The sequence below is a fragment of the Ranitomeya imitator genome, chromosome 4 (assembly GCF_032444005.1).
Source record: "Ranitomeya imitator isolate aRanImi1 chromosome 4, aRanImi1.pri, whole genome shotgun sequence".
Lineage (NCBI taxonomy): Eukaryota > Metazoa > Chordata > Amphibia > Anura > Dendrobatidae > Ranitomeya > Ranitomeya imitator.
Genome location: NC_091285.1, coordinates 336,026,549 through 336,040,217, shown reverse-complemented (window position 1 = coordinate 336,040,217; position 13,669 = coordinate 336,026,549). Strand labels below are relative to the sequence as shown.

General features: G+C 42.9%; 1 protein-coding gene across 4 annotated transcripts in view; it reads right to left on the bottom strand.

Annotated features, from left to right (window-relative positions):
• BRD1 (bromodomain containing 1) overlaps positions 1-13,669 on the bottom strand; it is an 82,659-nt gene that overhangs the window by 47,717 nt on the left and 21,273 nt on the right. The gene's annotated exons all lie outside the window — the stretch shown is intronic.

Sequence of the window (13,669 nt, the reverse complement as noted above, 5' to 3'; positions counted from 1 at the left end):
GGCAGTCATTTTCTGCATGGCAGGTCTGTTCCAGATCCTTGCATAGGATGTGCTCGAGAACAGCGGAGTCTCCTAATTCAGGTACGGTAGATGGTAAGGACTGCTACCAAATGATATGACATCACTTTCTATTACAGGAAAACCTCCAAAGTAGAGTCCCATAAAATGAATTCAGAAGAAGGTTAACACTCAATGGACTGAATTACAAAGAGCTAATAAGTCACTGATGAGTGTAGTGCGTAGTAATGATTATGAACTTCATGAGGTTCTCCACGCCAATGTTTTTGTTGACCTTTCTATAAGGATATGTCATCAATATCCGATTGTTGGGGTTCCGACCCACGGCACCATCAACGAATGGCACTGTTCAAGATCTACATCTGGCCACTGTCAGAACTGCAGCTTATCAGTGTCGGTGTAAATGGGATATTGATAACCTATCCTGAGGCTAGGGCAATAACTTAATTTGCCTAAAGAACACCTTTAAAAGTAAAGGCTGCCGTATGAGAAAAATAATACATGCCATGATGCTACTCACAGTGCTGGTTTCTGAAGACACATGCCATTAGCCCCGATTGCGATGTAATTACCATTTTACACCTTGAGAGGGCATCTTGTGGATACAGTTACATTCTGTAGTATTATTGCAGTAGGTCACCACAGGCCACTAGCTGTTAAAGTGGTTGTCCGATACTAGGACAACTTCTCATTCTCCACGCTCAGCCCCAGATTATAGGCTTTTTTTTTTTTTTACTCCCCTCCCGTGCCGACACTGTTCCTGCAGTGTGAGCACTCACGGTCTCGGGGCTCTCGCGCAGTTACAGGTGCCCAATCAGCGCTGACGTTACTGTCTCCGCCTTCAGACAAACGGCACATGAAGCAGAAGTCCAGGCTGCAGTTGAAATCTGACTTCATCTTCATGTTCAATATTTTTGAAGGCGGGGTACAGTAACATCAGCGCTGATTGGGTATCACGTGTCATGCAATTGAACGAGAGCCCCGGGACCGCAAGTGGTGACAACAAAGGAACGGCACCAAAGTAGAATATCGGGGCCAAGTGTGGGGAATGAGAAAGGGTTGAACGAGTGATGGATAAATCCTTTATGAGGGTTGTAGGCAATTTAACTGAAATCGCTCTCATGACATTTCCCCATTAGAACGGTCACTTTTTCATACAATTTCGAAGTTGAAATGTTAAGTTGAGAAACTAACTATATGCATCAATTTTAAGTTCTTGCTTTTTCTTTTTTTTACTATACTTATCTGTTCTATAAAGAAGCCAGCAGAATTCTTACTTGTAGTTAATCTATATTCTGCCATTTAGTATGCACTTAAGAGCTTAGTTGTAAATGTGTAACATTCATTTATGCTCCAGTTGTCTGGTAACTGGAATCCAGAACTGGGAACGTACGTTTTCAAACAGAAAAGTGCAATTATTAACAGGTACAAAATAAGTAAAGCAAACAACTTAAAAAGGGATTTAAAGGGAACCTGTCAGCAGGATTGTGCACAGTAACCTACAGTGTCGTTATACTGAATAAAATGATACCTTGGTTGATGAAATCCATCTTGTGGTTGTTGTTTAATCTTTATTTTCCGTTTTGAGTTCATGATATGCTCATGCTTCGGGGCGGCCTGTGGAAGGGGGGTCTTTATGTGGTGCACGTATTATAAATTCATAATGCAGATTGCTGACAGGTCACTGATCCCTCACTGACCTGTCCCATAGTTTACATACTGAATATATGTAAATACTGCAAAAAAAAAAAACCTTCTGCAGGCAGGTGCCGGCCGTGGCATCTGCACTGCAGTATAATCGCATTTTAGGGGCCTAGTAATAACTGTTCTTGAGCAAGTACAAAAAAAAAAAAATCAATATGAAAAATAGTGCCCACCGTGCCTGCACAGTAGCAGCTATAGGTGTGTATAGAGATCCAATAGCTGCTATTGAGCAGGGAGCGCCATCTTGTTGGAGAAGGAAAAAAAATGTACACCTCCAAGATGGTGCTGCCTGCGCAATTGTTTTTTGCACACTCTCAATATCAAGAACAGTTATTACTAGGATACTAACCATGCGATTATATTGGAGCAGCCACGGCCGGCACCTGCCTGCAGAAGGGGTTTTTTTGCAGTATGTACATATATTCATTATGTAGGGGGCAGGTCAGTGAGGGATCAGTGACCTGTCAGTAGTCTGCATTATGAATACCTAATCAGAGCACCACATGAAGACCCCCCACAGGCCGCCCCGGGGAATGGGCATACCATTAACTCAAAACGGAAAATAAAAGGTTAAGAAACAACCACAAGAAGGATTTCATCAACCAAGACATCAATGTAATCAGTATAACGGCGCCGACCTGACAGTGTGTGTAGGTTACTGTGCACAATCCTGCTGACAGGATCCCTTTAAGAGGTACAGTACCAAGCTGTTACAGCTGCTGCTCAATCTGCACTGAGTGGTGACTGAAGCCAGGCCTCTAACTGAAAGCTGGAGGATGTTGGGAGGAATAAAGTCAATTTCTACCTAGTAGCCAGGTATTCAGTGCGGTAGCCGCACAGATTTAGAAAGCTATTAATCTGCAGGTTAATAGTGTTTTTTGACTTGACAGGTTCCCTCTAAAGAGGATCTTACACCAGGTTGAGCATGTTAATCTGGCTGCATCAAGGTAAAGTAGTAGGTGCAGAACTTAACTAATCATTTTTATTTTTTTATTTTTTTTTTATAGTTCAATGGGGTTTTACTATATTTGTCTCTAGTAGTGTGTACTTTTCCCCTGCATGAGGCTGACCAATCATAAGCAGGCAGCAACACAGGATTATAAAAAAAAAAAAGCACTCCTTTCTTCTCACTGATCTCTGCAGCTACTGTGTAGAAAAACAGCAGAGCGGAGTTATGTGAAGAAAAAAAAAAAAAAAAAGAAAGCAGTTATAAAAATTCCTATCTTTGTGTTGTCCTTGTTAAAAAGTGCATGATACACATTTAAAACATTTGAAACCCTCAGGAAAGAGTTCCCTTTGGAGCATACTAAGTTCTACCAGTATCTACAGCTGCGACACGCATTCTCTAGACAGTGGAGGTTGTCACCGATAGTGATACAGAGTGACATTATGTTGAATATACTTGGTACACAGAGGGGTACTAGGGGTCTTATATAGCTAATTTTCAGGGGACTGCTGGATACGTTTTTGGATCGACACCCATTGATGGCTAGATCCAAATGGACAAGGGATTTGGGAGACATTGGGGGAGGTTTTCTTGTTATTGGAGGGGGGGGAAGGATGTGTTTGGTGTATTTACATTTATTAAAAAATGGGTAAAGCATTATCATTTGTATTCTAATGCATGCTTATGTATGTAATGTTATCCTTTTTGCATGATACAGAGAGCCAAGTTACCCATCATTGCCAGGTCTCATCTCACAGTAATTAGAGTAGAGGGAGAGGTAAGAGCCAACATCAGGAGGATGAGATCTGGAAGTGCTGGTAATGATGCATAACTCCGCTCTGCTCAGTCTCTACACAGAAGCGGATGAGATCAGTGAGAGGAGGAGGGTGTACTTGATTTGCCCCTGCCTGCTTATAATTGGTCACCCTCCTGCAAGGGAAGGAGTGCACACACCCAAAGACAAAACTGGCAACATCAAGTTAAACCTTACATTAATTATTCCCTAAATGTTGCAAGCATATATTTCCACAACGGATGAACAAAGGAGCAATTATAAAATAAAACCCTTTACTTAGCTGTGCAGCTACTAATCCATACTGTGGCCAGTGTAACATGCTCAAACTGGTGAAAAGTTATCTTCACACAGGGGTTGGATGTATTTATTTATTTTTTAAGTAGAGTACATTGCTCCTCAGCTTTCTGGCCATAATGCTGGCCAGGGGCAATGCGCTCCTTAAAGGGAAGGTGCCATAAAAAAATAAAAAAACATTCCAGCGATTGAAAAAAATGTAAAGAATTAATGTTTAAATTTTCTTAAAAAAATAATATAATTTGTCTATAATTTAGTAAAATATGAAAAATAATTTTAAGAGGTTTGGCATTTCCACTTTTAAACACTAGGGGGAGCAGCTAATGAAATTTGACAAAAACCTAGTGTACAACTAGCTCACATTACTGCACTGCAGTAAATATGGGCAGAGTCTGCTGACATGGCTGTGAACCCAGTGAGAAGCCATTTTGTTGGTGACTGCAAAGTTATACTGACAAGTAGACAGTCACCGAGGATGGCAGGCAGCAAGGATTCTGGGAGATATGTGGTGGAGGGAGCAGGGTGACAGCAGCACAGAGTATTTCAGGAGAGCAGTGTGCTGGTCTATAGGGGCCCCCTGTTTGGTGCGCGGAGCAGCCAGGGATTGTACATAGAGCGCTGTCTTTTATACACATGGATGGACCGTCTGCTCCACAGAAATCCAGGAAACATTTCTGCGGATTGATGGCCTGGTCTGATCCAGACTTTGCATGCAGACCCCATTCCCCTCCTCAGATCCTGTCTTCTCCATCCTGTCCTGGCAATGTGTGAAAGCGAGGCGACAGGCGCAGTCCGGGGTGACGCTGGGAAGGAAATGTAGCCATATAGTAACAATAAAAATGAGACCCCTCTCTTCAGCTACCTCACCAGCCCTCCCCTGACTACACCTAACTGGAGGTCATGCTGTCCCCTCTATTACCCCAGACCCGCGTGCAGGTGCTCAGCCAGAACCACCATAGAATGGGTCCGCTTTCTGAAGATAATACTGCCATAGTGTTCTCACATAATACTATCCTATAGTTCTCACATAATGCCACCATATAGATCACAAATAACGATGCCATAGTGTTCTCACATACCGCCATATAGATCACACAATACCGCCATATACTTCACACATAACGACGCCATATAGATCTCACATACCACCAGTGTTCTCACAATATCATATCACATAATACCGCCATATAGATCACACAACATGGGGGAGAGGAGTGCATAGAAGAGAATTCGATACACGGCCCAGCAGTTAGTATCACACATAGCAGGATTAGATACACAGCTCAGCAAAGTATCACACAGGATAGGATTAGATACACGGCTCAGCAGACAATATCACGCAGGAGAGCATTAGATACACAGCTCAGTCAGTATTACACAGGGTTGGATTAGATACACGGCTCAGCATACAGTATCCCACAGGAGAGGATTAGACACACGGCTCAGCACACAGTATCCCACAGGAGAGGATTAGATACACGTCTCAGCACAGCATCACACAGGATAGGTTTAGACACACGGCTCAGCACACAGTATCACACAGGATAGGATTAGATACACATCTCAGCACAGTATCACACAGGGTAGGATTAGATACACGGCTCAGCACACAGTATCCCACAGGAGAGGATTAGATACACAGCTCAGCAGACAGCATCACACAGGACAGGATTAGATACACAGTCAGCACAGTAACACACATAGGAGGAGATACACTGCTCAGAGTCAGCATCACAAAGGATAGGATTAGATTACCTCTCCCCCGCCAATATTATTTCACTTGCTGCCGGCGCTGCTCCTTTCTCCCTCCTGTGCAGTCCTTTGTCTCCTCCTCCTATAACAGCAGGGCTCTCAAGTGGAGCTCACAGATGCACTGAGCTCCAGAAAGATGGCGCCGATCTCCTGCCTCTGCTGTGGTGTGGATGGTTCAGGGGGCATGGCCAGATCACAGCAGGGAGCAGCTCAATGCAAAATATAGGGTCGGATGCTGACCGCAGATCTCTATGCCCAGGGCTGCCGTATTTGCATAGTGTAAGTGTCGTGCAGCTACACTTGCAAAGCAAAATGGCGGCGCCCAGTGGCTGGAAAAAAAAAAGTTAGCTAAAAAATGTAAATTTGTATTAAAAATAATTGTTTATATAAACAGTCATTTTTAATACAAAAAATAAAATGTGGCACCTTCCCTTTAAGATTGACAGTTCAAGTTGATAGTATTGGAGAAGTGCAGAGGAACTGAAACTGGCCAGATACAATTATATGGCTTGTTTCAGAGCAGCACTTACAAGCTCTAAAGCATTTAAGTCCTTGCAGGTGCACCAACAGTAGTTTTTCGCCCAAGTATGAAGCCGCATGACATTTAAGAAAACAGAATCTTAAAGGGCTGATGGGGAGCACAAAATATATATATATATACATACATACACACACACACACACATATACATATATACACACACACACCTATGTACATTTTTTTTAAATATATAAAGCAAACACCATAGACAAATTGAACAATCAAGGCTAAAGTACAGCAGGCAAAACTGAAAGGGTTTACTCGCCCCTTAAAAAATAGTGAGGAAAGAATGGTTGTAGATGACGAGGAAAAAGCTAACATATTAAACACTTTCTTCTCCACGGTATTCACGGTGGAAAATGAAATGCTAGGTGAAATTTCAAGAAACAATGAAAACCCTATATTAAGGGTCACCAATCTAACCCAAGAAGAGGTGCGAAACCGGCTAAATAAGATTAAAATAGATAAATCTCCGGGTCCGGATGGCATACACCCACGAGTACTAAGAGAACTAAGTAATGTAATAGATAAACCATTATTTCTTATTTTTAGTGACTATAGCGACAGGGTCTGTTCCGCAGGATTGGCGCATAGCAAATGTGGTGCCAATATTCAAAAAGGGCTCTAAAAGTGAACCTGGAAATTATAGGCCAGTAAGTCTAACCTCTATTGTTGGTAAAATATTTGAAGGGTTTCTGAGGGATGTTATTCTGGATTATCTCAATGAGAATACTCTTTAACTCCATATCAGCATGGGTTTATGAGAAATCGCTCCTGTCAAACCAATCTAATCAGTTTTTATGAAGAGGTAAGCTATAGGCTGGACCACGGTGAGTCATTGGACGTGGTATATCTCGATTTTTCCAAAGCGTTTGATACCGTGCCGCACAAGAGGTTGGTACACAAAATGAGAATGCTTGGTCTGGGGGAAAATGTGTGTAAATGGGTTAGTAACTGGCTTAGTGATAGAAAGCAGAGGGTGGTTATAAATGGTATAGTCTCTAACTGGGTCGCTGTGACCAGTGGGGTACCGCAGGGGTCGGTATTGGGACCTGTTCTCTTCAACATATTCATTAATGATCTGGTAGAAGGTTTACACAGTAAAATATCAATATTTGCAGATGATACAAAACTATGTAAAGCAGTTAATACAAGAGAAGATAGTATTCTGCTACAGATGGATCTGGATAAGTTGGAAACTTGGGCTGAAAGGTGGCAGATGAGGTTTAACAATGATAAATGTAAGGTTATACACATGGGAAGAAGGAATCAATGTCACCATTACACACTGAATGGGAAACCACTGGGTAAATCTGACAGGGAGAAGGACTTGGGGATCCTAGTTAATTATAAACTTACCTGGAGCAGCCAGTGCCAGGCAGCAGCTGCCAAGGCAAACAGGATCATGGGGTGCATTAAAAGAGGTCTGGATACACATGATGAGAGCATTATACTGCCTCTGTACAAATCCCTAGTTAGACCGCACATGGAGTACTGTGTCCAGTTTTGGGCACCGGTGCTCAGGAAGGATATAATGGAACTAGAGAGAGTACAAAGGAGGGCAACAAAATTAATAAAGGGGATGGGAGAACTACAATACCCAGATAGATTAGCGAAATTAGGATTATTTAGTCTAGAAAAAAGACGACTGAGGGGCGATCTAATAACCATGTATAAGTATATAAGGGGACAATACAAATATCTCGCTGAGGATCTGTTTATACCAAGGAAGGTGACGGGCACAAGGGGGCATTCTTTGCGTCTGGAGGAGAGAAGGTTTTTCCACCAACATAGAAGAGGATTCTTTACTGTTAGGGCAGTGAGAATCTGGAATTGCTTGCCTGAGGAGGTGGTGATGGCGAACTCAGTCGAGGGGTTCAAGAGAGGCCTGGATGTCTTCCTGGAGCAGAACAATATTGTATCATACAATTATTAGGTTCTGTAGAAGGACGTAGATCTGGGGATTTATTATGATGGAATATAGGCTGAACTGGATGGACAAATGTCTTTTTTCGGCCTTACTAACTATGTTACTATGTTACTATGATTAATGCAAGAATCTAACCCTCTACAAATGACACGGCTGAGTTTGAGGATGGTCTTCCATTACTGTATTTGCATAAAAAACAACTTTGCTAGGAAAATGTTAAAATAAAAAACAAAGTCAGAATCCACAGGTCAATATAACCCAAGTGTAGGCGCAAAACCAAGACATTAGCCCCTTCATGGCTTCCGAAATTGGGCTGAGGGGTACAACATATGGCCCATTCATTGCTAGCTGAAGACGTGAGCACAATAGGATGCAAGTGAACAGCTGCTGGACATGGGCATCGCATTATCAAACAATAAGCTTCTCAAACAGGTCCCTGGAAATGATGCTTTGGTGCCACAACAAAAAGAATAAGGATGAGAGCAAAGAAAGGACTTCAGGGGGAAGAAAAAAAAAAAAAAACAAAACAGCCAAATTACTGTTTTCGTTTTGTGAGCAATCATGCACTATTGCAGGGACGGCCCCTGGCTTACAGCGCTGCTAGCGTCTCCCTCCGTTACTGCATTCCTAAGGAACAGAGGGAGACGCTAGCAGCGCTGTGAGCCAGGGGCCGTCCGAGGGCGAGTAGATCCATGTTTTTTATTTTTATTCTTCATTTTTTACATGAATATGGATCCCAGGGCCTGAAGGAGAGTCTCCTCTCCTCCAGACCCTGGGAACCACACGCCGACATCCAGGATCGCTCCCTGCACACGCCGTACCCGGCGTATAAGACGACCCCAGACTTTTGGGACAATTTTTAGGGGTCAAAAAGTCGTCTTATACGCCGGAAAATACGGTAGATTAAAAGGGATAATCATTTAAAGTTTTAAAATAGCTAATTTTAAATTTTTTCTCAAATTTCTGATATGTTTTGTCTTTATTTATAAAAAAAATATCAACCTAAATTTTCCATTATCATAGTATAATGTGTCACGAAAAAAAAAAACAATCTCAAAATCACTGGGATTTGTTGAAGCGTTCCAGAGTTATTACCACAAAGTGACATTGGACAGATTTAAAAAATTTGGCTCCGTCACTAAGGGGTTAATAGTTTGGGAGATTCATCTAAGCACAACAGAGAGCAGAAACATGCATTAACCCCTAAGGGTATGTGCTAGTGATGAGCGTGTATACTCGCTGCACGGGTTTTCCTGAGCACGCTTGGGTGACCTCCGAGTATTTATGACTGCTCGGAGATTTAGTTTTCATCATGGCAGCTGAGTGATTTACAGTTGCTAGGTAATCCCCACATGTAATCAAGCTGGCTACTAGCTGTAAATCATGCTGCTGAGGTGATGAAAACTTAATCTCTGAGCAGTCATAAATACTCAGAGACCACCAGAGTGTGCTCGGGAAAACCCGAGCAACGAGTACACACGCTCATTACTAGTATGTGCCCATGATCTGGAGTTGCTGCGGGTTTGATGTCTACTATGCGACCACAGACGCATGCGGCTCACCCATGGAGACGGACATGCAGCGCTTCTTTCCGGACCGCAGCATGGCAAATTCTCTTGCGGAGACAGGAGTCTTTGCAAGAGAAATGACATCAATAGTATGTATTAAATGTAGTGAATCTGCACGGTTCAGTGAACACATGCAGATTTGCCTGCATACAATAGACGACAGCGCTTTCCAGATCGTGAGCACCCGGCCTTAATGACCACGGCTGACACAGCCTTAATAGCAAATTTTTTGTGTTTTCGCCTCTCCACATTTGTTTGCGCAACTTGTTTTGTTTTGCCTGACGTAGCTGTAAGAGGCCTTATTTTATGCTATTTTGTCTCACCGTTTAGGGGTTCAAATCAATTAGATGTAGCATTTTCTTTTATGACAACACATAATATTTATACTGTTCACATTTACACTAAGTGCTTGTTTCAATTTATCCAGCCCCTCAGCCTTTTATTCTCTAATGTGGCAGTTGAAACGGTAGAGGGAAACCGATGTGGGTACAGACTGGATCCCATGGTTTGCTATGGCACTGTTCATATTCATACAGCTGGACTGCTCCCCCAGGCTCCACCTACTTCAGTATATATGTGTGCGTGTGCATATACATGTGTGTGTGCGTGCATGTACACACACTATTTAACATGCACACACCAGAAGTGCGTCAAACCACGCCCATCGGCCCCCCGTCACATGATCGCGGGTTGCTGATGGGCTGGCATGACAACCAGGGGTCTGCAGGAGACCCCTGTGGTTGTCATAGCCGATCTGCCATGAGCACCACCCAGTGGTCAGTGCTCATAGCAGATGGTCATTTTAGCTTTGTGTAGCAAAAGCTTCAGCTTCAAGTCTCTTACGGAGTCTATTGAAGCGTGTAAACAGTGGGGGATTTAAAAATTAAAAAAATAAAATAAAGTCCGCATCACCCCCATTTTGCCCCATTCAAGAAAAAAAAAAAAAAAACTAAAATAAAAATTTATTAACCCCTTTCTGACATGGGACGTACTATCCCGTCGAGGTGGGGTGAGCCCCCATGACCACGGACGGGATAGTACGTCCAGCGCGATTGGCGGCGCTCACGGGGTGATCGCCGCCGATCGCGGCCGGGTGTCAGCTGTTTATCGCAGCTGACATCCGGCACTATGTGCCAGGAGCGGTCACGGACCGCCCCCGGCACATTAACCCCTGGCACACCGCGATCAAAGATGATCGCGATGTGCCGGCGGTACAGGGAAGCTTCCCGCAGGGAGGGGGCTCCCTGCGGGCTTCCCTGAGCCCCCCGCAGCAACGCGATGTGATCGCGTTGCTGCGAGGGTCTCACCTCCATCCCTGCTTCCTCCAGCCCCGGATCCAAGATGGCCGCGGATCCGGGTCCTGCAGGGAGGGAGGTGGCTTCACAGAGCCTGCTTAGAGCAGGCACTGTGAAGGCTGCAGCGCTGCATGTCAGATCACTGATCTGTGATGTCCCCCCCTGGGACAATGTAAAAAAGTTAAAAAAAATTTTTCAAAATGTGTAAAAAAAAAAAAATAGAAAAAAATATTCCTAAATAATGAAAAAAAAAAAAAAAAAATTATTCCCCTAAATACATTTCTTTATCTAAATAAAAAAACAAACAATAAAAGTACACATATTTAGTATTGCCGCGTCCGTAACGACCCGACCTATAAAACTGGCCCACTAGTTAACCCCTTCAGTAAACACCGTAAGAAAAAAAAAAAAAAACGAGGCAAAAAACAACGCTTTATTATCCTACCGCCGAACAAAAAGTGGAATAACACGCGATCAAAAAGACAGATATAAATAACCATGATACCACTGAAAGCGTCATCTTGTCCCGCAAAAAACGAGCCGCCATACAGCATCATCAGCAAAAAAAAAAAAAAAAAAGTTATAGTCCTGAGAATAAAGCGATGCAAAAATAATTATTTTTTCTATAAAATAGTTTTTATCGTATAAAAGCGCCAAAACATAAAAAAATGATATAAATGAGGTGTCGCTGTAATCGTACTGACCCGAAGAATAAAACTGCTTTATCAATTTTACCAAACGCAGAACGGTATAAACGCCTCCCCCAAAAGAAATGCATGAATAGCTGGTTTTTGGTCATTCTGCCTCGCAAAAATCGGAATAAAAAGCGATCAAAAAATGTTACCAATAAAAACGTCAACTCGTCCCGCAAAAAACAAGACCTCACATGACTCTGTGAACCAAAATATGGAAAAATTATAGCTCTCAAAATGTGGTAACGCAAAAAATATTTTTTGCAATAAAAAGCGTCTTTCAGTGTGTGACGGCTGCCAATCATAAAAATCCGCTAAAAAACCAGCTATAAAAGTAAATCAAACCCCCCTTCATCACCCCCTTAGTTAGGGAAAAATTAAAAAAATGTATTTATTTCCATTTTTCCGTTAGGGTTAGGGCTAGGGTTAGGGTTTGGGCTAGGGTTAGGGGTAGGGCTAGGGTTAAGGCTACAGTTAGGGTTGGGGCTAAAGTTAGGGTTAGGGTTTAGATTACATTTACAGTTGGGAATAGGGTTGGGATTAGGGTTAGGTGTGTGTCAGGGTTAGAGGTGTGGTTAGGGTTACTGTTGGGATTAGGGTTAGGGGTGTGATTGGATTAGGGTTTCAGTTATAATTGGGGGGTTTCCACTGTTTAGGCACATCAGGGGCTCTCCAAACGCGACATGGCGTCCGATCTCAATTCCAGCCAATTCTGCGTTGAAAAAGTAAAACAGTGCTCCTTCCCTTCCGAGCTCTCCCGTGTGCCCAAACAGGGGTTTACCCCAACATATGGGGTATCAGCGTACTCAGGACAAATAGGACAACAACTTTTGGGGTCCAATTTCTCCTGTTACCCTTGGGAAAATACAAAACTGGGGGCTAAAAAATAATTTTTGTGGGAAAAAAAAAGATTTTTTATTTTCACGGCTCTGCGTTATAAACTGTAGTGAAACACTTGGGGGTTCAAAGTTCTCATAACACATCTAGATAAGTTCCATGGGGGTCTAGTTTACAATATGGGGTCACTTGTAGGGGATTTCTACTGTTTAGGTACATTAGGGGTTCTGCAAACGCAATGTGACGCCTGCAGACCATTCCATCTAAGTCTGCATTCCAAATGGCACTCCTTCCCTTCCGAGCCCTCCCATGCGTCCAAACGGTGGTTCCCCCCAACATATGGGGTATCAGCGTACTCAGGACAAATTGGACAACAACTTTTGGGGTCAAATTTCTCCTCTTACCCTCGGGAAAATACAAAACTGGGGGCTAAAAAATAATTTTGGGGGGGGGGAAAGATTTTTTTTTTTCAATTTTCACGGCTCTGCGTTACAAACTGTAGTGAAACACTTGGGGGTTCAAAGCTCTCAACACATCTAGATGAGTTCCTTAGGGGGTCTAGTTTCCAAAATGGTGTCACTTGTGGGGGGTTTCTACTGTTTCGGTACATTAGGGGCTCTGCAAATGCAATGTGACACCTGCAGACCATTCCATCTAAGCCTGCATTCCAAACGGCGCTCCTTCCCTTCCGAGCTCTCCCATCCGCCCAAACAGTGGTTTACCCCCACATATGGGGTATCAGCGTACTCAGGACAAATTGTATAACAACTTTTGGGGTCCAATTTCTTCTCTTACCCTTGGGAAAATAAAAAATTGGGGGCGGAAAGTTAATTTTTGTGAAAAAATATGATTTTTTATTTTTACGGTTCTAGATTATAAACTTCTGTGAAGCACTTGGTGGGTCAAAGTGCTCACCACACATCTAGATAAGTTCCTTAAGGGGTCTACTTTCCAAAATGGTGTGACTTGTTGGGGGTTTCAATGTTTAGGCACATCAGGGGCTCTCCAAACGAAACATGGCGTCCCATCTCAATTCCAGTCAATTTTGCATTGAAAAGTCAAATGGCGCTCCTTCGCTTCCGAGCTCTGCCATGCGCCCAAACAGTGGTTTACCCCCACATGTGGGGTATTGTCGTGCTCAGGACAAATTGTACAACAATGTTTGGGGTCTACTTTCTCCTGTTACCCTTGGTAAAATTAAACAAATTGGAGCTGAATTAAATTTTTTGTGAAAAAAAAGTTAAATGTTCATTTTTATTTAAACATTCAAAAAATTCCTGTGAAGCACCAGAAGGGT